General features: G+C 43.9%; 1 protein-coding gene across 2 annotated transcripts in view; it reads right to left on the bottom strand.

Moving 5' to 3' along the window:
* Positions 1–22,203, bottom strand: part of SCML4 (sex comb on midleg-like 4 (Drosophila)) — a 93,064-nt gene extending 70,861 nt beyond the window's left edge. Inside the window, exon 1 of one of the 2 annotated variants that reach the window (XM_012651175.1) lies at positions 22,011–22,203. The gene's annotated coding sequence lies outside the window, so the exon portion shown is untranslated. The remainder of the gene's footprint in view (positions 1–22,010) is intronic. The other variant, XM_012651174.1, reaches the window with a different exon arrangement.
* Between the last annotated feature and the right edge of the window lie 951 nt (positions 22,204–23,154).

The following is a 23,154-nucleotide window of genomic DNA, read 5'->3' on the forward strand; positions in this document are numbered from 1 at the left end:
ACTGAGGAAAATAATGTCTTTTATCTTATTAGGTATGGTAGTGTGTTAATTAACCCATACAAATTTCTATGAAAGTCTTTTGCTATCATTTAAAGGTATCTTTCTTGCCACATCCTCTTGGGGAGATAAATAAAATCTGATAGCCCTTCTTGCAATATTGCAATTATCTTTTTATGTTCCTGCTAGTTTGTGCAACTAAAGTTTTCCCTTTAAATTTAGATTTTCCAATTAAAAATATTTGGGCCAGGCGCGGTGGCTCACGCCTGTAATCCAAGCATTCTGCGAGGCAGAGGCAGAAGGATCTCTTGAGCTCAGGAGTTTAAGACCAGCCTGAGCAAGAGTGAGACCCCGTTTCTACAAAAAACAGAAAACTTAGCCAAGCATAATGGTACATGACTGTAGTCCCAGCTACCCTGGAGGCTGAGGCAGCAGGATGCCTTGAGCCCGGCAGTTTGGGGTTGCAGTGAGCTGTGATGATGCCACTGAACTCTAGCCAGGGCCACAGAGTGGGACTCTGTATTAAAAAAAAAAAAATTGTCTTAATTGAAGTATAATTTACATAAAGTGAGATTCACAGGTCTTGGAGGTATAGTTTGAGTTTTCACAAATGTATACACCATGTAACTCATACTCAATCAAAATACAGAATATCTCCATCACCTTAGAAAGTTCCTTTATGATTCTTTCCAGTCAATCTCCTCCAAAGGCAACCACTGTTCTAATTTATATCTCCATAGATCAGTTTTATCTGTTCTTGAGCTTCATATAAATGGCATCATACAACATATATATATTCTGCATCTGGTTTCTTTAACTCATAAACATATTTTTAGTACATCAGCAGCTCATTTATTCTTATTGCTGAGTAGTATAGCTTATTGTATGTGGATATACTACGATCTGTCAATCCATTCACCTGTTGAAGGACATTTGGATCGTGTTCAGGTTTAAGCTATTTTGAAAAAATATGCCAGAAACACTTCTATACAAGTCTTTTGTGGGTATATGTTTCTATTTTCTCAAGTAAATACCTGGGAGTGGAATTGTTGGTTTATAAGGTAGGTTTATGTTTAACTTTATAAGGCACTGCCAAACAATTTTCCAGTGGTGGTACTGTCTTTACTCCCACCAGCAATGTAAGAGGGGGCCAGTTGCTCCGTACATCCACCAGTATTTGTGCTTCAGTGTTTCATTTTAGTCATTCTACTGGGTGGGATCTAATTTGCATTTGCTTGAGGAGTGGAGATGCTGAACGCCTTTATATATATATATTGGCCAATCACCTATCTTCTGTTTAAAATGCCTGTTCAAGTCAAATTTTAATTGGTTCTTTGCTTTTTGTATTATTGAGCAGTAAGAGTTCTTTACATATTCTGCAGACAAGTCCATTTTAAAATATATATACTGCAAAATTTCTCTCCCAGTACATGGTTTGCCTATTTGCTCTCTAAATATGGACTATTAATGAGCAGAAGTTTTAAATTTTTGATGAAGACCAATATAGCAACTTTTGTATTGTGATCAGTGATTTTTGTGCCCTCTCTAAGAAATTTTTCCCACCCCAAGATCATGAAGACATTCTCTTATGTTTTCTTCTAGTTTAGAAGCTTTGTGATTTTACTTATTACAGTTCAAGGTCTGTGATTCATCTTATTCTCAGGTATGATGTGAGATACTGTTCAGGGTTCATTCTTCCCCCATACAGATATGCAGTCACGCCAACACAATTTGTTGAAAAGATTTTTCTCTCCCCATTGAATTGCCTTGGTGCCTTTGTCAAAATCAATTAAGCAGATGAATTTGAGTCTATTTTTGGACTCTTGATTCTGTTTTATTGACATATTTATCCTTATGCCAATACCAAACTCTCTTGGTTACTATAACTTTATAGTAAGTCTTGAAATCAGGTAGTATAAGTTCTCCAACTCTACTTTTTTCTTTTTTAAGATTATCTTGTAATTTGCATTTGAATTTCCATAGAAGTGCAAAAAATCTGGAATTTTGATTGGGAATGCATTGAATCTATAAATCAATTTGGGGAGAATTGAAATTTTACCAACATTGAGTCTTACAATCCATGGTGTATCTCTCCATTTACTTAGGACTTCTTTAGTTTGCCTCTGAAATGTTTTTGTAGTTTTTGGTGTAAATGTCTTACACATATTTTGTTAAATGTATCCCTAAGTATATTTTGTTTTTTGATGCCATGGTGAATGGTACTTTTACTTCATTTTCCAATTAATTGTTGCTTTTACATAGAAATACAAGTGAATTTTGTATGTTGACTTTGTATCCTACTAGTAAACTACTTCTACATGACCAGATCTAGAAAGATTTTTTTATACATTCCTTTAGACTTTCCATATACACAATCATATCATCTGTGAGTTAAAAAATGTATTTAATTCTTCCCAATCTTTCTGCCTTTTAATTTTTTTCAAAAAATTTTTTTCTTGCCTTGTTACAGTGGCTGGAAACTCCAGGATAATGTTAAATGTAAGTGGTGAAAGAGGACATTCTTGCTTGTTCCTGATTTTAGGGAAAATTTTTCTATACTTTTAGTATGATGTTATCTTTAGGTATGCATTTTATCAGATTGAAAAAGTTTCTTCTATTTCTAATAACCTAAGAGATTTTTAAAAAAAATTATGAATGGACATTGAATTTTGTAAATGTCTACATCTACTGAGATGACCATATCATTTCTACCATTGTTTAAGTTTTTCATTTAAAAGTATGGAATACTTCATGAATATGCATGTTTTCCTTGTATGGAGCCATGCTAATCATCTCTGTATCATTCCAATTTTAGTATATGTACTGCCAAAGCAAGCATGATAATTTCTACCTTTTATTCTATTATTGTGGAGAATTACACTGATGGCTTTAAAATGCTAAATAAACTTGCATTCCTGAAATAAACTCCACTTGGTCATGGTCCACTATCCATTTTATGAGTTGATGAATTTATTTGCTAATAATTTTTAAGGATTTTTGCATCTATGTTTATGAGAAATGTTGGCTTATAATTTTCTTTTCTTATAATATCCTTGTCCAGTTTGGTGACAGGATTATGGTGTCCTCAGAAAAAGGGGGGTAGGGAAAGCGTGTCCTTCTCCTCTATTTTCTCAAAGAACTTATATAAGACATATTATTTCTCACTGGAATATTTGATAGAATTCACCACTGAAGTCACCTGAGTCTGAAGGTCGGAAGGTTTTCAATTTGTGGGCAGTCATTTTTGGGAAGGCTTTTAATCACAGATTTAATTTCTTTAAAACATAGAAGTCATCCTAGCACTCTGGGAGGCTGAGGCGGGTGGATTGTTTGAGCTCAGGAGTTCAAAACCAGACTGAGCAAGAGTGAGACTCCGTCTCTACTAAAAATAGAAAGAAATTAATCGGACAACTAAAAATATATAGAAAAAATTAGCCGGGCATGGTGGCGCATGCCTGTAGTCGCAGCTACTCGGGAGGCTGAGGCAGTAGGATTGCTTGAGCCCAGGAGTTTGAGGTTGCTGTGAGCTAGGCTGACGCCACGGCACTCTAGCCGGGGCAACACGGTGAGACTCTGTCTCAAAAAAAAAAAAAAAAAAAGTAGAAGTCTATTCTGGTTTTCTATTTCATCTTATGTCAGATTTGGGTAGTTGTGTTTTTCAAGAAGTTGTTTGTTGAATTTATTAGCATCAATGGTCATAATTATTATCCTGCCTTATTATCATATTAATACTTGTATTTTTCAGTTCTAGAATTTTAATTTCTACCTCTTTTTATTTTTAGAGTTTCTGTTTCTCTTCTGAAATAGCCATCTCTTTTCCTTAAGCTATTTAACGTATTCTAAATGTTTGTTTCCTTCCCATGGCCCTCCACATGTGCTCACAGTGTAAGGGACTCATGTGTGACCTGCCCAGCTCCCTGTTCTGCACCCCAAACCAGAACGAGAGCTTCTCTCAGGAAGGACCTTGTCTTCTCTGTCTTTGTACCCCAGGCCTTTCACAGGGATGAGCATGTGGCTGGCGTTGAATAAGTATGTGTTGACTAGATGAATAAATGAAATCAACCTGGGCACCTATCCATTTTTACATGACTTGAACCCCATATTGCTTTTTTCCAAGTCTTAGCAAAAATGAAAAAGAAAAGGAAAATGTCTGGGCATGTTTCCCAACTCAGAGACTGTATTAGGTACTTTTTGGAACAATAAACCTATTTATTCTTCTCTATCCACCACCCAATCCATATATCCACCCTATCCATATATCCACCACTGCTCCCCATAGAAGGAGGCCCCTGAGCTTTCAGCTTTTGATGACCACTCCTTGAATTCTCCTAACTCCCTCCTGAGGGCTGCCTCATTGTTTCCATTGAAAGGTGAGGACCTCGGTGCTATGTCAGTCGCCCAGGGTCTGCGCCACTGCAAATGGTAATGTGGACCTGTGTGCTTGTCCTGAAAGCCCCCCTTTTCCATGCCATAGTCTGTCTCCAAAAGGAAAAGCGCAAGGAAGAAACAAATTAAGAAAGAGAGGTAATGAGGGGTGGTAAGGCAGCTGGAGACCATTTGCATAAGAGAGAAAGAGGAAAGATGTCAGGATAAACAGGGGTTTGTTTTTTTTCCCTGATCTTGTTCTTTTCATCCCTCTTTTAAACAGAGGAAACCTAAGCGTGTTCCTGGGCAAAGTGTAACAAAGCAGGAGGGAAAAATTGACTGTTCAAGAGAAAGCTAAGTGGATAAAAGTCTTGGGGCAAACGTTCAAGTAGGAGTTGGGGACAGGCTAATTTGGAAAGCGGGGAGGAAAGGAGGGTGCAGACTAACATTTCTAACGTGGCAGCCAGAGCCAGAGCTAGTTCTCACGCTCAGCCTGTCCTGTAGGCATTGCTACCTGTTTTCCAGGTGAGGAGCTGATGGGCACAGAGAGAGAAGAGGGTTCAGTAGGCTTGAAGGAGGTGGGAGGGCTGGAGAGTGAGGGGTGAGGAGGGGGCATGGTGTTGCTGTGGAGGGTGACGCCAGCAAAACCACGTGGCCCCCCAAGCAGGAAAGGTTTGCCATCTGACCCTTTATAGCAAATGTGTGCCAACCCTCTACTATACTGTCACGTTCCACCATGAAGGCTGGGACCACATCCTACTTGTCTTTCATTCCAGGACAGTGCCTAAATACAGGGATGTCAACAGATTCTAAGAAAATATGAATGAATGAGTAAGAAATCATCAGATACCATCTTTCTTGGCAGCGTGCTTATTCTCACTAGTTGTGAAGAGGATGGAGATTGCGGCCTTTTTAAAGCATCACAGGCTGCCATTTTAATAGCCCCATTTAAATACAAGTGAAGAATGGCAGCCACTGTGAGAATTCTTAATGCAACACCTTGAATTTCTGACACTGGCCTGGTTTTATGGGTCCTGGTGTTTCTGTTAGATGAAAGTTGTCAAACTACATCTGAAAACCCCAATTATGCCCAGACTCAGCCAAAGCCACATTTTCAACTTGATTCTGTGTTCTTATAAACTGTAAATTTTCCAACTTAGCGAAGAGTGACGTAAAGTTTTACATATGTGTGAGCTATTTTATAGGTACTCAGATCTAAGAGTTCATAGCAGCTACAGTATTGGCAATGAGACCCGCTGAGAAACCAGCCTGGTTCTGAAATATAATATAATATTAGAATAAGAAAAATAGTATTAAAATCTGACAGATATTCTCTCCATGGAGAACCAGGATTGGCCGGGCGTCAGAGAGCATGAGAGCTGAGGGGTTCACACAGAGAGGGCCACGGCTGTTAGTTTCATCTCTGCACTCGCACCAGCCTCCGAGAGTGGATGAAATGGGACCTGTCCCCAGGCCAGGGGTGCCACAGCAGGGCCTGTGCCTACTGCCTTGACTTTTCCACTTTTCCCCCCACAGTGAGGGGCCAGACAGCTTCCAGCTCCAAGAGCCCCTTCTCAACACAAGAAGGACAGGCAGTCGGAACAAAGATCTTTTTCCTGATAAACAGTGAGCAAGAGCTCAGCCTGATGATCCATTCCCCATTCAGAGCGTTCAGCCCGTGCCCCCCTGCTCCTCACAGCGAGAAGGCTGAGGCTTGGAGAGATGAAACAGGCCATTCCCCCCCACCCAGGCAGAGCCTTGTGTGCGCTAGGAGGGGAGGCAGAAGCTGCCCTTGGAGTGGGGACGACACACACGTACACACACATGATAGTTAAACCGCAACCTGAGGGAGCAGGGGATTGGGGTGCAGACCCGGATGGCCCTCCAAGAGTAAGCACGTGGGCTAGAGGAGGGAAGTAATTTGTCAAGTTCACTAATTGACTAACAAATGTAAGTAACGCCACCAACTGGTTTCTACTTCTCCACTGACGTAGTGAGCTCTGTTGACCACTACCCAGAGCATAGCAGTGGCTCCGCTCCTTAATGTTTCTCTGGCGGGCCCACTACTCTTCGCTGGGCCTCGCAGGACCTAGCATTGGGCCTCCAAAGCCGGCACTGAGCCGTCACACAGGTGGCTGGTTTTGAGTACTGGATTCCCATCCTGGCCTGGCAGTGAGCCCCTTACCGCCAAATAATCCCACCATCTCCCACTGAAGCTCCCGCCCCAGCCTCCCAGCCCCAGGACTAAAGAGGAAAGAGACCAGGTCAGAGGCCCAGGGCTGATGGACCCGGCCGCTTCCAGGGCTGCACGACTGACCCGAGGGCAGCTGCCATCTCTTTCTCTGGGTTCTTGGCTCTTCGCCCACGTGGTGCCTGTCGCTAGGCAGAGCGTCAGGCCCACCCCCGAGACAGAGTTGGCTCCGCACCGGCTCAGGTGCTCCTGCACTGAAGGCTGGCAGCCAGAGAAGTGCACCGGCACCAGGGGAGGGAGAGGAGGGAAATTTAAGTGAGTCTTAGGGGACTGGAAAATTATTTGGTGAAACGTTCCTAAGCTTTCTTTGCTGAATATCCATAAATTTCAGAGGCCGGTGTGCTAACAGCTTTTGATTTATGATGTCTTTATTCTTGTTGTATTTATTCTGTTGTATTTAAGCCAAATTATGAAAAGGTAGCAGAGTAAAAAGAGCCTTTTAAAAAATGCTTTGGGATCCATCACGGGGTCGAGCCATATCTGTCCATCTTTGCGGCCACGTTGTTAAAACGAGGGCTCTGGGTGCTGACAGCTGAATAGCTAATTGCTCTTGGATGTCAGCCCTCCTCCTCTTCCTCTTCCTCCTCCTCCTCCTCCTCCTCTTCCTAGAAATTTTGCGTCCCCTCCCCCAGACCCCTGCCTCTGGCAAGACCTTTTAATGGCCGCCGAGGGCCAGAGGAAAGCTCTCCCCGGGTAAACTTTGTGGGGCCAGGTCTCACTCAGCTGCCACAGCACAGAAATTCCCAGGACCTCTAATTAAAATGCCTGCAGTCGAAGCAATGTGCTCCTGTTTCATTGCTCAGGGGTTGCAAAGCTCGTGACTCATATGGAACACAAATTACCAAAACGCTGCGTCAGCCTTTCTTGTCCCATTATAACGTTATTGTCATATTTATTAGCACAGTTCCCTGTAGGACACTGGTGGGAATATCTAAAAAGTGAGTTAGGCACTCTCCCCAGCTACATGGGGAGAATGTTTTGCCATTTGCCCACGGCACACATAAACTTCTGCGCGATTTGTGCTTGCGGCAACTCCCCGAGAAGACAATGAAGACAAGGATGGTGCTCTCAGTCTGGAAGGGGCTACCTCGTCTCCAGCTGTAATTATCTTCCATTCAAGCTACTGTAAAATGACTAGGTTGTTGTCACTGCTTTTATTTCAAAGAACAGTTCTATTATCAGTTTACTAAAATTTAACAACCTAAGGCACTTGCATGAGTTAATTACAGTCTGAGGGGAACATAAACACAAACTTCACTGATCCTGTTGTTCTAAATCACATTAGCCTAATTGCTGATATTTGGAATTGAGTTTACTTTTGTGCTTCTCTCCCCACCCTTTGCGTCTGTCTGCCTGCCTGCTTCCACCTCCTCTGCAGGAGACACACTTTTCCCGAGTAAGCGGAAAGCTGAGAGGGGGAAAAAACCTCTCTGGAACGTCTGACAAGGAAGGAAAGATACATTACTGTCACAATGTACAATGTTCTTGGCAGCAACAGGGACATGCAGCCCAATACCTTCCTTCCTCTTTGCCCGCCAGAAAGATGCTCTCAAATCTCGCAGCAAGAGAAGGTAAAGGATCTAAACACTACATATAAAGATGACACCGAGGAAGTCCGTGTGGAGCGTCAGGGTCCGAGGAGAGAAGTGTGGAGTGGTGTCTTGACAAACACAATTTCATCACATGCAGAAATCAGAGAAGAGAATTCCAGGACATGGGGAGAGAAAGTGAAAAAAACACAGAGGCCTTGAGAATGTATGAGGAAAGGCAAAAGGCTCATGTACTTTTTCATTTCTATTTTTGCATATGCTTTTTAATTTACTTTAATTTTTATTTATTTTTTTGCCCACCTGACACCTTGATTTCAATTTTTTGCATATGTTTTATAATATGCATAGTGTGTCAATATAGTGGTTATGTACATAATCTATGAATAAACATGTTGAGGATGTATACTCAAGAATTATTTATAATTAAGTAATTATAAATAACATATATATATAGGGATGCTATAATGGAGAACACAAGCAAAACACTTGGCAACCATTAATGTAAGCAATGGAAACTATCTGAGATTTTTAAGCCCCTGAGTGACTAGATCAGTCCTATGGTTTGGATGTTTTTGTCTTCTCCAAAATTCACGTTGAAATGTATCCCCAGTGCAACAATATTAAGAGGTGTGGCCTTTGGTAGGTGATTAAGACACATGGGCTATGCCCTCATGAATGTGATTGGCACTCTTAGGAGGGTAGAAGGGAGTGCTCCTTGCCCTTCCGTCCCTTCCCCAGGCGAGGACGCAGTGTTCCTCCCCTCTGGAGGACACAGCAACAAGGGTCATCTTGAAAGCAGAGAGCAGCCCTCACCAGACATCAATCCTGCTGGTGCTTTGATCTTGAACTTTCCACCTCCAGAACCATGAAAAATCAATTTCTATTGTTTATAAATTACCCAATCTACAATATTTTGTTATAGAAGCAGAAATGGACTAAGACAATCAGATTTGTGTCTTAAAAAGATAACCTTGGTTCAATGTGCAAAGTGGGTTAAAGGGAGGAGAAACTATGGGCAGAGAGGAGGGGCAGAAGGCCATCGCTGTGGGCCCTGTGAACAGCACTAAAGAACCTCAGCGAGGGCAGCCAAGGGGTGATAGAGAACGGGGAATGCAGGAAACTCTTTAGAAAGTAGCACCCGTTAGAACTTGGTGTCCGATTTGAAGGCATGGGGTGAGGAGGGTTTGGGATTCTGAAACTGTTACCCTGGACAGCTGGGAAAGCAGTGATACCTTATGTGAAGACAGGAGAAAGGAGAAGGAGTCATGGGGAGGGAGTCAAATGATGAGCCAGTTTTGGAAATGCTGGGTTTAGGGTGCTGGTGGAACAGATCAGTGGAGATGTCATTAAAACAGATGAAATTCCAAACTGGAACTCAGAGGGGTAGTCAGGCAAGTCCTCAGGTACATAACCCCTCACGTAATCATCCGTCCCCCTCTCTCTGTCCATACACTCATTGATCCATCCAGAAAACACACGGGCACCTGTCTATGCCAGGCACCACGCTCTCAAGGTCAGTGGGGAAGGGTGGTTAACAAGAAGAGGTCCCCCTGGGCTGAGAGGTCACAACCCTGGTGCCACTGTGAGCACTGGCCTCCATCCTGGAGGCTCACACAACAATCTGGATGCTGTGCTTGCTTCGACAGCACATATACTAAAATTGGACTGATACGGAGAAGATTAGCATGGCCCTTGTGCAGGGATGACACACAAATTCATGAAGTGTTCTATTAAAAAAAAATCTTGATGCCTCAACCCTGGGTGGTGCGAAGGAGGAGCTGTTGCTATCAGGTAAGAAGCCCACAGCCAAGGGTGTTCACTCTCACTCTTCTCACTATGGCCCTCCCCACAATGGGTGGGGCCCAGAAGCCCCTGGAAATCTTCGGTCAGGTGGCATTGGGTGGCAGGCATGTGGATCAGGAAAGTCACCAGGAAAACCCCCAGGAAAATCACTGGTCCCATGGCAAGTTTGTTCTCTTGGTGCTTCCTGGCAATGTGCGGGATGTCACCCACAACTGTGACAGGCCAAGGTCAAACTCAACTCCCACTACCAAATGTGAGTAAGGAGTGTATTTGAGTCACACATCACAACGCATTTTCAAACTTCTCCATGTTCCGTCAGCCCATCTTGCCCATCCTCGGATTCGGGTGTCCAGGAAAACTTTACAGGCTAAAGTTGACAATGGCTCTGGCCTGGGACTAAAGCATGCAAGACTTTTGTACCAACCCTGGCACCGTAAGGGAAACTGCAGCAATCATTGAACTTTGGGCACCTCGGTCTCCATGCAACAAAGCTTGTTACCACCTCATGAGACGAAATCCAGCACCTCAGAACATCAGAGTTTCCAGACTCAGACCACAATAATTATTATTCATTTCAACAAGTTAAACTCTCAAGAATGGAAGGAAAACCCCAGGTTGAAGAGTTCAAGAAAACCTAGTTAAAGGGATGAAAGTTAGATTAATAAATTTCACTCAAATAGAATCCTTATCCTCAAGACTCTTCCTCCCAGTTGGCACACGAAGCAGCTTAGGATGTCCCCTGACTTCTGGGGGGCGGGTCTTGTGTCCCACTGGGAGAGACAGAACGCCCAGGGGGACTGCCTCCAAGCATGAGCTCTGGGGGGCGCTAGACTATCAGCACAGCTCTCCTTGCTGGGTTTCGCTAGTTTTAAGGACTTTGTGAACATGCACTGCTGGAGGGAGGGAGGGAGCGGGCTTTGGGGTGGGGGTTGGGGAAGGAAGAGATAGGTGGAGATTCCAGTTTCCATTTAAAAGGGATTTGGAGATGTCAGATCCCCTCCTCTGCCCTGGGAGAGAGCTGGAACCTTTGTGAAGTCCCTCAGCCACCTGGAGTGAGTGCCACAGGAATGTGACTGCTCTAAGGTTCAAAGAAATGCAGGTATTTGCTAAGTGTTAAGAGGCCCTGTTATGAGCCATAAGCATTGTTCAGGACTGAATTGTGCCCTCCACCCCCCAAAATATCATATGTTGAAGCCCCAGCCCCCTATGTGACAGCATTTGGAGATAGGGCCTTTAAGAAGCTAATTAAGGGCCAGGCATGGCGCTCATGCCTGTAATCCTGGCACCTGGGGAGGCTTTCTGAATCAACCTACCCCAGTTCTCTCTCTAGTCCTGCCACAGCTCATCATTATGGCAGTAGGAGCAGCAACAAGTCACACTGATTTGCAACACTTTGAATAAGCTGAGGGCTGCCCCCGAATGCCCCAATCGAAAGGCATCAGCCTAAAGAAAAGGTGTGTCTTCTTCAATCCCGCCGAAGCTCCCATCACTGATTTTCTGTTCTGCAATGACATTTCTAGTTAAAAGAGGCCAACGAGATAAAATTGCTGACCTAAAGACTTTTTATCCCGCTGGTGGGGGCAGTGTGGACACAAATTCACAAAAAGGAGGCCGTGGGTGAGTGAAATTGATGGTGCCGCACAGCATCATCTAAACGAGAGGGGCCCTTGCATCTAAACAAGCAGGTCTAGCGCCTGCTGGCTTTTGGACCGAACTCTGCCACAGGCTCTCCTGGGTCTCCAGCTTGCCAGCTGCAGATCTTGGGACTTCTCAGCCTTCATTATCATGTGAGCCAATTCCTTATGATAGATCCCTTTGCACACACACACACACACACACACACATATTCTATTCGTTCTGTTCTCTGGAGAACCCTAACGAACATACCTCTTGTATTGTTAATATTTAACTGAATCTTTAAATGGCCTATTTAAATAAATACATTTTTAAATGAAACTTTATGTCATGCATAAATTGAAATCATATATTTATTGTCAAAAATGTAGCTATATAAACCAACTGTAAAATTAAATACACACTTACTAAAATAGCACTCCTCCCGAAAACACACAGTTTTTTTTTTTAGAGACAGGCTCTCGCTCTGTCACCCAAGCTAGAGCGCAGTGGCACAATCGCAGCTCACTGCAGCCTCAAACTCTCAGCCTCAAGCGATCCTTCTGCCTCAGCCTCCCAAGTTGCTGGGACTACAGGTGCATGGCACCATGCCCAGCCAGATCCTTCTTAATTATGCATCAAAAATAATACACAATACAACAGGAAGAATGCCATTACTGTGTTGTGATTATCAGTTGCTGCATTAAAAACTACTTCAAACTTTGTGGCTTGTTATATCTCACGATTTTGTGGGTCAGGAATTCAGGAAAGGCTCGCCTGGGCAGTTTGTCTGTGGTCTGTGTGGCATCAGCTGGGGTGGCTGGGACTGGAGAGTCCACTTCCAAGATGGGTTCTTCCCCATGAGTCTGGTGCCTCCATGTTCCCTGCCTATTTCTCTCTGCCCCGGTGTCCCATCCTCCAGAGCCCCTCCACACGTCCGTGGCTTCTCACAGCATGCCAGCCTCGGGGTCGTGGAGCCCAAGGCAGCCATGTGGCGGCTCCGGGCTCCAAGAGCAGGAGTTCCAAGGACTCAGGTAGAGCTGCAAGGCTCCATATGTCAGTCCTGGAATGTCACTTCTGCCAATCCTCTGAGCCAAACAAGTCAGTCACTTAGGACGGTCCAGAGTCAAGGAGAAGGGAATTAGACCCCATGCATCCGTGGAAGGAATGTCAAATAATTCGTGGCCACTTTATGCCTCTACCTCATTCTTGTGTACTGAACAAGGAGAAAGTCCTCACACGTGGGATTTCTACATCATGGACAAAAGTACCCCATGTGTCCACAACTAAGGCAGGAAGCAGGTCACACTGGAACACAAGCACGGGGTTGGGAATCAGACGCTCCTGTCTTTGATACTCATTTGTACCACTTACTGGGTGACCTTGAGCCAGTTGTCTAAACTCACTAAATCTCTGCTTTTTTGTCTGTGACATGGAGCAATGATAATGTTGTAGGGCTATTGTGTGGACACCTACAGTGCCTGAAACATCCTTTCCCTCAGTAAGTGTTAATACTTTCAAGCCAACTCATAGAATAGTAAAGATTTTACAAAGGTATTTTAATACTATATTTGTATTGAAACCTATACATAATCTGAAGGATTATGATAGAAATGGTCTTCTCATTTAGCTTAAAACTGTAATTTTTAGAGGAAATTCATCAGCAAGCATCTTTCTAAAGGGTATCCCAGAATTCCTGCCCTAATCTTTGAGAGGGCACTGCCGTATGATCATCTAAGGGAACTGGCAAAACAGAACCATCTTTTTGCTAAGCCATGGCTAACTGGAGGGCTGGGGAGGTCGGGGAGAGTAGGATAAGTTGCTGCTCTGATCCACAGGTGCTCAGCAGGGCTCGTAACATCCTCTGTACAGGGGCATTTTGGAAACATGTTGGTGTTGGTTTTATCTGGTACGATGTCGGGCGCAGAGTGGGCATTACTGGCACTTAGAAGGCAGAGACCAGGGGTGCTGGATGTCCCGCAGTGGATGGAGCAGCCCCACGCCAGGAAAGCATCGTTTCACCACACAAAAATACCCTGCTTTTCTGAACCTAGGACTCACTTCGGTTTACATATAAACACCACGTATTTGTACGCAGCTGTAATAGACCCTTTACTTTCCAGGAACACAGTTAGTGCATAAATTGAGGGAAGATTGTTTTCTATTTTGTTCAGAATTCCAAGAGTTGTTTACCATTTTGGAAAATCATGTCACCAACAGCGGCAGCAGCTGGTGTTATCTGAGCCACCAGCTCCCCTCATTACTTTCAGGCTATGTTGACGGGGTGGCCCACACTGAGCTTCTGGGGCAGGTGTCAGCACCTGGCCACCTCATTGTTGTCCAGACTGGGGCCCCTGCACCGCAAGCAACGATGAATTGCTTTGCCTTCATTCCTCTTTATATTTTGGTTATGACGTTATATTACGTTTTCTTAACGTATGGGTGTGGGTGGGGTATGTTACCTGGGCATTTCACGCAGGATTGTAAACAGGGTGCTAAAAAATATTTAATAAAAACGAGGTTGAGTCTGACAGGACTGACAGCCCACTCTTTTGAAAGAAGTTTACTATGGATCAAAATGCCTTTCCAAGTGGAAACACTAGGGAATCATTTCCTTTCTGGAACCTCCCAGACACGGAACAGCTCAGCCGGGCCAAGCGGGAGCAGCTGGCTGTGGAGCATGAAAGGGCTCTTTCTCCTCAGCCCTCGCAGGTGAGAGGACACGGGCGCTCCCATCCACGTCTCAACCCGGACAAGGAAAGATGTGGCGGACTCCACGTGGCCATGTGGCCCTCAACGCATTATTTAACATAAGCCTCAGTTTCTCCACCTGTGTGTTAGAGATAAAAAGACCTTTCCTGTGTTGACCTCCCATGTGGATTAAACAAGATAAATAAGATGAAGCACGTTTAGAGAGCCCCTCGGCGTCCCTGAGCATATAATGCTCAGTAAATGCAAACATGTATTTGTTACCGTCCTACAGCACTTACGGTTTCCAATGCCGGTTTCCAAGTACCGTTTCCTTTAAACCGCTCAGCAGTGGGAAGTGACAAGGAATACCATCCCCAGGTTGGAGGGGAGGTTCAGGGAGGCTCAGGGACATCAGCCTACTTGCCGTGGGTCACACTGGTCGCCAGTGAACTGGCTTTTCCAAGTTGGAATCCAGGTGACTCCATTTAGATTTATTCTGTGCAGCTGTGAGGACAAAAGCAGGCCCTCAGAGGAGGAAGAAGTTACTGGAGAAGAAAGTTAGGACAAGTTCTGGTGGGGAAAGATGCCTTTGCTAACAACTGGAGCTTCCTGACAAAGGAAGGATAGCGTCTGCGTGCTTCAGAGACACCAGGGAAGAGTCTGAGCCTTGCCCTGGGAGGGAGGCCTTCAAACCCAATCCAGTCTAAGCAGCCGAGATTCACTTAGAGACCTCTTCTCACAGTATGGGGTTTTGCTTTTAACTCTTTCTTTGAATGTTAGATGTTTTTCCCTCAAGCTCATTATTTTGGTTATTATTTTAATTTTCCAGCTCCCCCAGAGGAGTGAGCTGCCTAGAAAAATGGTCCGGGACTTTAGTGGATCCACAGTTCCAGTAGGAATTCTCCTTACTCCATCCCAAACCTGTATTCTCAGGGACGAGAAAGAACCCTGGAGACTGGTAGTCAATCCACAAAGCACACAGAAGAATACAGGAAATCTCTGCCAAGGGGTGGTTAGGTTGTCCAGGAAGCTCTGTAACCTACACTTATCTGCTGTTAGGAATCTACAAGGACCAGCTGGGTCTTTGGTCCTACAGAAATCTTTTTTTTCTTCAGGTATAAAAATGTGAAATAGAGTCATAAAAACACCCAGAAATATATATTTTTAAATGATTATACTTCCAGTTTATTCCACACTACCCTGGTCTCAAGCCAATTAATAAGAACACAGTTTCTTAGCATTTGACCTGAGCAGAGATTAGGGCTGCTTCCAGGGAAATGTGTATTAGAAAAACCTCTCTGAATGGAATTTTTTTCTTACTCTGTTATCTGAGCACTTTTAGTCGCTTTATTCTTGACTGGGCTCATGCCAAATGACCTCTAACTAAAAGGGAAGGTACCAGAAAGAAAGAAAGAACCAGTCCTCTACACTATTGCATGTCGTCAGCCCCCACACATTCTCACACACATCGCCCCCCAAATGGAGTTGCTAACTTCACATCCCTGGAGAGAGTTTATACTCACCTGGTCTCATTAAAGCAACACACAGTTGTTTGGCTTCTCACTGTGGGACCAATTAACCATGTCCACATCAGGCACCGACATAACCCCACCGTGCCATTTGCGCTCTTTATTTATGTTAAGTCTTTACTATTAATTATGTTATAAACACTCAAAACAAGAGCTGTATTTTCACACTGTTGGTGGTGATTTCAAGCATTAGAACCAGGTTTCTTTTTTTTTCACTGTTTTCTATGCTTCGATTGTAATTTGCACATCCAAACTGTAGCTATTTATAGCTTTCTACTTGAAGCTTTTTTACAAATGAGGTCTTCAAAGTGATACCATCAAATATGCTTGAACATCTTTTTGGCATCCGAAAGGGAGAGCTCCCAATACAAAGGGCAATGCACAGATGGCCATGGGTTTGACCCCTAAATCTCAAGGCAAACTCCCCCGGCACAGACCACAGTGGCAACAGCATGAACCAAACCTCACTCGAATCTAACAGATGACCATAGGTTTCTCACAACTGAAGAACAACAGAAATCTATTCCCACAGTGCAGTTCTTTACTGATCAATAAACTCGATGCCTCATGCAACATTTCTGAGTTATTCTCTTGATGGAATAGACAGCATGTCTTAATAGCTTATTGTTTGATAAAGCCTTGGCATCATCCTGACTTCCCAACACTGAGAGCAATGAATCCTAAAGGACTGTGAAGGAAAGGGGACAGCCTCTTCTTTGGAAGGCCACAAAGAATGAGCGTGATTCTTGTAGTCCTGTAATATCTTAGAAATGGTTAGGCCCAAAGGGATTGTTTAAGTTACCTGACCTCTAAATCCTGTCTCCAAAACCAAAATCATGAATCCCGTGCATTGGCCTTCGCCTTGTGTTTTTCTCTTCAGTTCTTCCCTTCCTCATTCACCAAGGCAAAAGCTGCCTGTCAAAACAGGATTAAAATCCTGAGGCCAGCCCGGGGCCAACTCGAAGGCTGCATCCAAGGCAGAACCCCCACCACGGCCTCTCTGAGCACTCCAGCCGCCCAGAGAGAGGGCTCAGGGCCTGGCTCCCGATACCAGGGAAAACTACACTCCTTAGTGTTAAACCCTGGTTTTCTCATCAGAGCAATGATGTCCCAGAATAACCTGTGGACACAAGAGGAAAGGAAAAGAGAACGTCTTTTCTTCAACCCAAAAGAAAAGTCCCCTAAGGTCTATGAGCCGAGAGCCATATGCCACTCTTAGCTATTATAAATCCTTTCTGAACTGCGCCAGGGATGTAGGTGGGACAATGACAGTCAAGTCCTCATTGGAAGGGAGAAGGAATAGGCGCCCTCCTCTGCGCTTTGTCCCAGCACCTCTTTGCTCAGTGCCACTTTCCCAGGATTGGATTTGGACCCAACCAGGGCAATTCTTTGCTTTGCCCAGTTCAGCATTAGTCCCCAAGTTTAGTACCCATCTTCATGAAAGGCGGCACATGTCCTTAGGATTCCTTTCAAACCATATGTTTCCATTTTGAAATAATGAGGGCTCTTGCTGTATAATGGGCAGCACAAGAAGAGAAAAGGGGCATGGGCTTTTGTTACCAAATATTCAGCTCCCAAAACTTGAGTCACCATTGTAGGGCTAAGCAGACAACGTCACCACCTTTCAAAGGGTAGCATTGACACTATTTTTTCCTGGCACATGAGTTTTCTCATGACAGCCAACTCCATTACTCTGCTTCTGTCTTGTATGCCTTATGGAGAAAGGAAGACCATTCCTCAGCCCAGCCCTTCTCTCCAAAGGCTCATGCAGCCTGGCAGCAGGAAAGTGTGATAATTCTTGAAAATCAGCAATGGTGGAACTGAGTTCTATTGATCAATAAATGCAGCTGCCAAAAAAAAGAATTGAACATCTGCCGCCCCACAAACAGAAATGTAGGTAGAACACGTCTGAGTTGATGGAAGAGCAAACAGGAGTTTTCATAGTTCATATCGCTGGACTCCCTGGAAAACACACCCGGTACAACCAGTGTAGTAATAGTAACCCTGGGGAAACCTGCAGTGTGGACCTCAGGATATATTCCTGTTGCTTCAGTGTCAAACAGACTCAGTGGAATGACTTTTCAGCTTAATACAAACTGAGAGCTGCCACTGGGTAATAAATTCCTTTCTGTCCTAAAATAGTAGCGTGAGAAGTAATCATCCCAAGAAGCAAGAGGTGTTTTATCTCCCTGGTGGTAGCAAAGGGCCTCTCCTGATTGCTAAGTGCTGATTTATTCCAGAATGGACGAATGCTGCTTGCTGCCGGGCAAGGATGTTCTTGTCTGTGTCAGAACTGCCTGCTTAACCCAGCAGGAAGCCTCATCGCCAGCATCCCGCCCTGGCCAAGTGTCTTGGCTGAGAGAAGCAGGAGCCCAGCAATGCTAATGTTGGAAGAATCCAGAGGGAAGAGAGAGGTCTGACTTCTGAAGGGGTGATGTGCATCCATCACCACTCACTTTCCAGCTGCTGTAGCCAAATAGCGTTGCCCTCAAGAAGCTGTCCCTGAGTGCCGCCCACCACTGACCAGCAGCACTGGAAGTGTGCATGTGTGTGTGTCCAGGAGGGGTTGTTTTGGGGCAGGCTGCTCTGAAATGCTGCATGCTCTGTGCTTCTTCAGACATTAATGTGTGTACGTGAGAACAAGCTACATTGCAAGCCACGGGTGAGAATGTCCGAAATGGCCCCAAAGCTCCTCTTCTTCAAGTCTCAATCTAAAGCTCAGCATCCGACAAACCGCAGTGAGAGTTTGCAGAAATATGAAGGAACAAACCCTTGCCAGAACTGAAACCGAGATGAATGCAACGACAATGAAAAACACTTAGAACCCGTGGGCTGGCAGCCAAAGCGCTCAGACTGGGTATGGGCGTACCAACAAATACAGGGTTCGCCACCACGATTTACAGCAGGGACTCTAGCAGAGATTTAGAGCAGAGACTGTGCTCTTGCAAAGACAGAGATTTTTGGGGGGGTAGGGGGAGGTAGAAAAGGAAAAATGAAGAAAGAGAAAGCAACATATTCAAATGCAATTCAAATATTCCAAGCTACTCTTTTGACCTCAGACATTTTACTATGATTTGGGTGATCCTAATGGTCTTTGAATCACGTTGGAAAATGTCACAATAGATGTTTGAATTAAAATCCAGTAGGTTTGCCAAAAGACCAATTGTTAAAAATTGGCAGCATTCCAGGGAACTTACTAGGCTGCATAGTGCCCGGGGTTGAGAGAATTGCTAATTTCAGAGAAAGTTAATTATCACCTTATTGATAAAAGGGTAATTTTTAAAGCTTGTGGTGTGGCTTTTGTGAGTCATTAATTAAAATTTAGAGTAATTTACTAGACACCCTGGTGGCTTCTGTTACATTATATCTACACCAAACCCTTTGCTTTTTTCTCCTAGGGATATTTTTAATCCCCCTCTGTCTTTCCTCACCTGTCTGCTTTTGAAGGCGACGAAAACATAGAAAATGTGTAAATCTGAAACTAGCCTTTTGGGAGATTGCAGGATTAAGAAATAAAATGTCCAAGGAGGCATTATTAAAATGCTTTTCTTAGAAATGTCAGATTTGCCCACCAAAAGAAACAAGTTTTTGTGATCACCCCAGAAGGAATTGCTTTCACAAACTTCATACCCAAAATGTTAGACCAGATTTTATGCTCCTTGATAACTAGATTAAAAGAGGATCCTCCCTCATCTCCTTGTCCTTCTTTCCCGTTCCATCCCCAAATAAGACCTGAGGGGTCAGTGGGAGATGAACTGGAGGTGCTTGGAACTATAACGCTCCCAGCCCAGCGGCGCGAGGGGCAGTGTCCCCTCCCACTGTCTCCAGGATGTGTGGGCTGCGGTGAGCACAGCCAGGCTCCCTGGCGTCCACCCATGTGATGTTGAGGCTTGGGGGGCGGGGGCCACAGACTTGGGGAGGAAAACTGTCCTGCTAAGCTCCAACATGGGCCCTGGGAGTGCATTCCCAGCTCCAGCCGCCACCTATGCCAGGACCAAATGTTGCTCCAAGGTACGTGTCATAAAGGATGAGTGGATGTGTGTGATGTGTCCTCAGGCCACGCAAAATAGTAAACAGACGTACGAAACACTCTAAATGTAACTCCCAGAATCACGTAAAGGTTGGTCCTCTCTGAGCATTCCTCGTTTTGATTTCAGAGAACTTCAGTTATGTTTCCTTAAACTTGTGGAAGTTAAGAATTTGAGACCCAAAATTGAGACAAAAATACATAAATAAAAGCCAACCCATTATGAGAGATTTAAGGCAATCTGGTTGTGATTGTCCCATCATTTAAAATTTTTTAAATTTAAAAATTCTATTTTTGTACTCTGGGGTATTGGTTATAAAAGGCAAATGTTATCGAAAGTTCTTACAGCAGGGTGACAACATTTGGGTTTGGCTTGTTTTCTAGGGGCTCATCTGCTCAGCTTACCTGCTGCTGGAGCACAAGCCTTCACCCTCGCCCCCAGGAGCCTGAGAACCAGAAAGTGAAACTGCTTCTGATGGTTTCCCCAGCCTCGAAAACACACCACCAAAAGCAAAGAAATGACGGAAAGCAATTTGCTCTTGTTTCTCTTCTTGTTTTCTTGTCTTTCTATTACTGTTCATTTGCCGTTTTTTTCACCAAAAAATACAAATGATTTTGGTGGCACAGGGAAGAAATGTAAACAAGTTAAATATAAAAGAACTGGGCTTTTGTGGGATTTGTACCTTTCTTATAATTTCACAAATCAAGCGGGCTGATAAATTTACCAAAATATTAGAGTTCCTCCACACAATTTAAAGAGCTAAAGAAAACATTCATATTTTTTGAAAATCTGTCACAAATATGTTTAAAAGGTAAAGATTTTGAAGCCACCAAACAACTTCCCTAAAACTGAAGGTTCTGCATTAACATTTTGTTTAGACAATCACTCGGGACTGATTTTCTAGGTAATCGTTCACCCAGCTGCTGCTGTTCAAGTACCCTTTCATTTATTCAGGTTAGTTCTACCAAGTAACAAAAAATATTGTGCCCCCCAGATAGTTTACCACACTAAGAATTCCTTTATAGTTACTTTTTTATTTTTATGCTTTCACTCCACGTATTCTATTATGTAAAAAAAAAAAAAAAAAGTATTGAGAAAAAAGCAGCTATGTCCCTCACTCTTGAAAAATGATTCCTCTGGTTGGAAGTGAAGAAAAACAGAATACGCAACCAACATCTCGATTCTGAAGCGCCTGCATGACTTTCCCATGCACCACGGTGTCTTAAACCCAACTACAAAGCCACTTTCTCAGAAAGCTACTGACTGTCTAACGAGTACTGTCATGGAATCTGGAGACAACACAATGAGCCACCTCGCGTTCACTGTCACAGATAGTGGAAAGAACTTTGACTCCAGCACATCAACTACCATAAAACAACTCACTCAGCAGCCTGCACCTCAGCCTCATGCGCTGGTTCTGTCCAGCCAGCAGGCAACCTGGATGGGACACTTCGTGCCTCGGGGGAACCTGTGGAAGCTGGCTCACGGCACACACTGCTCCACCCGGGAAGGAGGTGACTGTATTTGAACTTGGGAAAACTGCGCGTAACACTCAATAGTCACCTGTTTGTCCCCCTGCAAAACTAACTAAAACCAGCAACTAGCAATAATTACTATTCCCATCTATGCCTGGTAAATTAGGAAAAACCAGCACAAAGACACGTGAAATATTCCATCGGGGATATTCAAAATAAAATTCAGTTAAAAAACACTTTTGTATGTTCATAACATACCAATTTTAATAATAAAATTTTAGGCAAATATTTTTATCCCAAGACATAGTACAATTTTTTAGATAAAAAGCAAAGCAAAGCAAAATTAACTCGGAGTGGGGGGAAGGGGGAAGTTAGCTGGTTATTTGAGTCCACATTTGGAAAATAAAATAACTTTCTCCATATTTAAATGCAGAGTTAAAGAGTAATGAATGTGTATATAACCAAAATTTATAAACTATATAATTCCATGCTACATCTTCCCCTCTGAGATCTGGTTAAGAAATTAAACATTGTATTTTGCAGAGGAAGAACTAAATTAAAGTTTACCTACTGGGCTCAGTGGTTTTAGTGCAGGACACTCGGGCATTGCCATAGACGTAGGCATGCAACCCAGAAAAACTAAAACAGGTAACCTGTCATGCTGACAGTTAAAAGAGAAGGATCCCGTGTCAACAGCACACCCTTACCTACAGCTGTTCACCAGAGCCCTGATCAGGTTGTTTACCAGGTCAGGAGTGTTGACTCAGAAGACAGATGACTTTCAGCACATGCAAACCGAGTATTACAAAAGCTATCTTCCACCCGTGTGTTAGTAGCTCACAGTTAGTCTCCAGCAGCCCTGCTCTCCGGCTGCAAACATCTCATTAGACTAATGCATTCAGCACAGGCAGAAAACTCGATTTACCATAGCTACAGCAATGAATTTCCATTACGATGACAGCTTCAACCACATCATGTCCGGAAAACCAGCCAACCACTGGCTTTTAAAGAACACACACATTTTACATGCAGAAAACGAGGCCTGTGTGTGTGTGTGTGTGTGTGTGTGTGTATGTTTCTCGTGTTTCCTTCCTCCTAGCAGCCAGACTAAGAGAAACGTGCGGTGGAGCTTTTTGTCGACATGAGCTGCAAGGTAATGACACTTCTGCTTCTTTGGTAGTTACGTCCTTGTAATAACCTGAATTATGTCACAATTGTCAGAATGGGTGTTTCCAACATTTCAGTTTTCATTGCCCCTCCTCTGTTGCCGTAGAAACCAGACTGTAACATCATCTCTTTGTCCCAGTCCTGCAGCAGTATGGGCCAACACTGGGCTTATGAGATATTGGTGATCTGAGAGAGCGAATGTTTGACTTTGGACAAATAAAAAGAAATATCCCAATGGCATCATTGTTCAGGAGAGTCTGTGCATTTGCCAGAGGAGTGTGCCTACCCAGGTGAACACGCCATGGTTGTACATATTAACTCCGCAGCTACCTACAACACATGTGTACAGTTCATTAAAACTGCACCCTGACTTCGGCTCCAGGCCTGTGTGTGTAGGTGCATGAGTGTTTCTACCCTTCTCAACATGTTCGGGCCCTGGACGGGGTGAATGGTCCTCAAACAGCAGAAAGGCTACTATTCCTCTCCCATGTTTCATTGCATGCTCTGTGGCAGATCAATTTATACCGGCAAAAGGACTTTTTCTTCTCCTTTCTCTTTGTAAAGGCTCCCATCGCCCATTTCATTCACTCTGGGATATTGGGGTATTCCCAGGTATTTTCTGCAAGATGAAACTCCATTCTACAAATATATGGCTTACCCCGAGGGTGAGCAGCAAGCCAATTT

Source organism: Propithecus coquereli, unplaced genomic scaffold, assembly GCF_000956105.1.
Source record: "Propithecus coquereli isolate 6110/MARCELLA unplaced genomic scaffold, Pcoq_1.0 Scaffold35, whole genome shotgun sequence".
NCBI classification, from domain to species: domain Eukaryota; kingdom Metazoa; phylum Chordata; class Mammalia; order Primates; family Indriidae; genus Propithecus; species Propithecus coquereli.